The 4,844-nt window shown below is 38.6% G+C and overlaps 1 protein-coding gene across 1 annotated transcript in view; it reads left to right on the top strand.

Annotated features, from left to right (window-relative positions):
* LOC106011599 overlaps positions 1 to 4,844 on the top strand; it is a 22,069-nt gene that overhangs the window by 5,000 nt on the left and 12,225 nt on the right. The gene's annotated exons all lie outside the window — the stretch shown is intronic.

Here is a 4,844-nt window from a genome sequence, read left to right as displayed (position 1 = left end):
ACAGACATTGTTCTGTACTATAGTTAGATATATGATAGAGACGTCTACAGACACAGACATTCTTTTGTACAATAATTAGATATGATAGAGACGTCTACAGACACAGACATTGTTCTGTACTATAGTTAGATATGATAGAGACGTCTACAGACACAGACATTCTTTCTTTTTTTTGATAGTTAGAGATATGATATAGTCTATCTAAGCCTACTTATCTGCTGTTCAAAATAGTAAATCTAGATGCCTGTACATTTGTACTTATCTATTGGAAAGTTTAAATCTGTTGGCTATGCGCATACTCATACTGCATCAATTTAAACATTGTAAGAGAAAAGACAGAATCACATGATATGAACAAAAAGACGACCGTTGACTCTCCTTGTCTCGGTGGACTTCCTGCTCAGATACGTTGTATGTACAATGTACGGTACTCTAAGTCGCATTTGGTCGCTTTTAATTTTAAGCACAAGGGGGCTATCCCGAAAAATGCTGTTTGAGAAAATCGAAGTTAACGTTTTTGCCCCGTGTTCAGTTTCTTTAAAAGACAAGGAGAGTTTTCTCTATAACCAAACAAATATACACACCAATGAAGAAACCAAACTTCTCCTATAGGTAGGGCAATGCCCATTTTTTTGGTGTAGGTCAAGATTTCTGGAAACCCCTGAAATCTGGGTTAGCCCGCTTGTTCTTAAAAGCGACCATTTATAGTCCTAGGTCTAACGATCTTTCAGTCCAAACTACACTTGTGTAAAAGTTTGTACATTTTCCCACACGCCAAGTGTATCGCTACGTTACATGCACTGTTTTGTTATGGTCATGTTGTCAAAACGTAAAGCCCCTTCCCTTCTTTTTCATTTGTATTAATGAGTGTTGTTTGCTTTAAATAGGATGCCTCTAGCCGATGGATCAATCAATCCTTGATACATGTACCACAACGGGTGGGGGTGCTTAGCTTAGCTTGATCAATCAATCCTTGATACATGTACCACAACGGGTGGGGGTGCTTAGCTTGATCTTACGAATGTGCCCTTATAATACATTACACACGTGTTTTAAAAATCTGCTACGGTATTACATATAGCCTATTATGTTGCACATGGGGGTGGATTGTAGCTAGTTTTGAACAAATTCATTCGCAATTAAATCTTTTCCAGAGGCAAGCTTGTACTTTCTTGAAAGGCTTATTACAATCAAGAGCCTTCTGGACGACGTTTTTCCGTTACTGTTATTATTAATTATTTTTTCCCCTCAACCCGTCACTGCCAGAACTAATGAGTGAATTATGTTCCTGTAAAAATCCTATCAGGCCTTTATTTTTAAAAAACCCAAAAAACCCCCGAAAAATATAATAATTAATAGCCTAGTTAGGTGTACCAGTCTTGGGTTGTACATTGTATTCGTAGTTCTTTCTTTTCGTTACTTTTCTTTTACTTTTCAAGCTACTGATGTAACGCAGGCTGCTGTATGTTTGTACATTAATTAATCAAAATGTGAAAAAAAAACTTCCCAAATTTGTGAACGTGCGCTTGATACTGTCGGGTTGTCCAAGTCCAAGCCTTTGTGGGAGATTATGTAACTAGTATTTTCGCCCCACTGTTCCGCTTTCACTTTGAGTCGTGCAGAGCTGAGCTATAATCTATGTTGTGTATAGTTTCTTTGCTCTACGCCTTGTGAGAAGCCACCACGCTCATGGGTGTGTTTTCTATGATGTCAACAAATCATTAAATTCCAGATTTAATGTTTCATTACTCCTTGTTCGTTTCTTTCTTTGATTAAGTTTTGATTTTAATTTTTTAAGTTAGATATTCTGATATTCTGATCTAATATTTCAGTATAACTGAGTAAATAATGTAGACTATGTCATTTGCTTCTTCTTTCCTGTCAAACGTCTATCTAACGTCCTTATCTCTCTATTCCTGCTTTTTTTCCATTTTTTGTGTTTGTGTTTGTTCCTCTTTCGTAACGCCTCTAATGTTTGTTGTGTCACAAGTGCTGTAAAATGTTACGAAAACTAATTTAAAAAGTGCTATTGTACTTGCAAGGTTCTTTGTTTTTGTATGAAGAGTTCTGCAGCACAATTAGGTCACATAGACACAAGACACACGGAAGATCAGAGTGGTATCACAAGACTGTCCCCGTAGAATTATGCAAATTTAGAAGGCCAAATTATGCGCCAAAACAAGCAAAATTATGCAAAAATTAAGCAAGTTACCGTAACACTATTCGCGACATGTTTTGCACTTTTTCAACACGAAGTTTCCAGATTTTCATATTTTATGTACAGAAGAATTGAAAACAGAACATATCAGTATCTGTAATTTGTTGTGTATTTGGAAAAGAAAACAATACACATCAGTTTAAAAATTATTTTAAAAAAACAACCAAAAAATATAATCTCTGTAACTTTCAGCTGTAGATCTAGAGATCTATAGAGAGGAAAGAAAAGTGTTTTTAAAAAAAGGACATCTGGACCTCTGATGCTGACACATTACTAAAACCAGGGACACCTGTCAAACATGAAACATCAGCAGACATGAGAACAACTTTTGATGGATTGTAAAATTGAACATGCTCAAGGAAAAAAATCAAAACCCATAACCAAGATCTTCTAACAAGGGAAATAACCAAGTTTTCACTTAAATGAAAGTTATTACTGTGACCACGTCCCTTGAGTCACACGGCGAGGCGTTCATTCATTCATTGTTTGGTGAAATAAATGGGGGGGGGGGGGGGGGTGAAAAAAGGCGGAGAATTCAAAATTATGCAAATGTTGCAGAATTACGCGAAAAAACGCGGCCGCACAATCGCATAATCCTACGGGGACGGGTAAATAATGTAGACTACGTCGTTTGCTTCTTCTTTCCTGTCAAACGTCTATCTAACGTCCTTATCTCTCTATTCCTGCTTTTTTTTTCATTGTTGTGTGTTTGTGACTCTTATGTAACAATCTCTAAACTGTTACTGAAACTAATTTAAAACGTGCTATAGAACTTGCAAGGTTTCATGTCTTTGTATTAAGAGTTCTGCAGCACAATTATGTCACATAGACACACCGAAGATCAAAATGTTATTACAAGAAAATAACAAGGACAAAAACGAAGGAAGAGAGATACGGACGATAGATGTTTGATGGGAGAGCTACGGACGATAGATGTTTGATGGGAGAGCTACGGACGATAGATGTTTGATGGGAGAGCTACGGACGATAGATGTTTGATGGGAGAGATACGGACGATAGACGTTTGATGGGAAAGAAGGAGGAGAGATAAGGACAATAGACGTTTGATGGGAAAGAAGGAGGAGAGATAAGGACAATAGACGTTTGATGGGAAAGAAGGAACAAACTACAGCAGAGCACCCGCCAACCACCCTCAAAAGGTTTCAACAAAATTTTGACTTTCAACATTGTAAGATTATCTCTAATTATTTAGCCTACTTTAAAAGACAGGACCGCCGAACTGAAGGTTCACAGGACAGGACAGGACCAAACAAAGAAGATGGACAGTCTTGAAAGCTCCCTCCACATAATCAAAGATAAAAAACCGCTCCAAGTGTCGCCTGCACCATAGCACAGAATCAACAGTATATATTATACGCAAGGACTACTATACTGAGTATAGTAGTCCTTGATTATACGTTCTATTATAATGAAGCATGATGCACCAACTGAGCTAACGATGGGGACTTGGAGCGTCGACTGAGAGGGCAGTCCCGGAGCTACATAGGTTGAGAGCCTTGAAAACTCCACAAAACAACTCAGGATCAATCATATCAATTCAGGGATTTGAACCGCAGCCATCTGCTCCGCAGCCCAGCATGATACCAGCTGAGTGAACGGAACGCCCGTGACAGGTAATTTTAAAAATGAAAGGCAACTTCACCATGTTGATAATATTTCAGAAATGTATTATGTGCTTGGCCTTAGTGGACTTGGAAGGCTTTGTGCGCAAACTCCTCCCTTATTACCGAACCCACACCTTTGAAACTTTGCAGGCGTCCACAGCATCCATGTGGCTAGGACCTAACTTTAAAAAATCCACGAAAACTGCTTTCCCCGATTATTCCAAAATTCTTTGTTTCGTCCTCACAGAGTTCTAATCTTGGGAAAGTCCGTCTACTAGGATGCCATTGTCAACGAGAGAGATTTCCCTTCACAAGCAGAGCACATTGGTCCCACACTTTTGAAATTATGGAGTGAGCGACCACGAAAGCGGAATAGAGTATCAATCTATACATCTATTATATATTTGGCAACTTGGAAACACATGTGTCACTTTTCTCTCAAGATTTATTGCTCCATTCCAGTAGAGTGTAAATATAGTATGCCAATGACTTTCAGTTGACGTTAATGCACCGACCATTCCTTTCATCAAAAGGGGGCCCAGCTAGCAATATAATACTACAAGGTGATCCCCCAAAAAACACAGACAAACTAAACTTAAAAATAAATATTTCCCCCCACACCGAAGTTTTGCGTTTCAAATTGGTACACAACATTCTGGAGTAAAAAGAAATTTGTCTGATATATCACTGGCGTCCTCTAGCAACCATCTGTAGCTTTAGTTTTAGTAGGAGTTTTATGGCACTTGCAACACATAGTCGTAAAAGTGCCGGAGGTTAGTGGAGTTACTGTTACAAGTAACAAGAGAGGAACAAACACAAAAGAGGAGGGGAGATAAGGACAATAGATTAGACCTGCATGTGAGCCTCAACCAGATTGTCTGAAAATTTTGCGCACCCCTCCCCCCCCCAAAAAAAAAAAGCCTTTGTGGGTGTCATAAGGAAGGACTATTATCCGAGTAACGAGCGACCACCCCAACAAACACAATAAAGAAGAGACCTAA

The sequence above is a fragment of the Aplysia californica genome, unplaced genomic scaffold, assembly GCF_000002075.1.
Source record: "Aplysia californica isolate F4 #8 unplaced genomic scaffold, AplCal3.0 scaffold00146, whole genome shotgun sequence".
NCBI classification, from domain to species: Eukaryota; Metazoa; Mollusca; class Gastropoda; order Aplysiida; family Aplysiidae; genus Aplysia; species Aplysia californica.
This window is presented reverse-complemented; position numbering and strand designations above follow the sequence as displayed.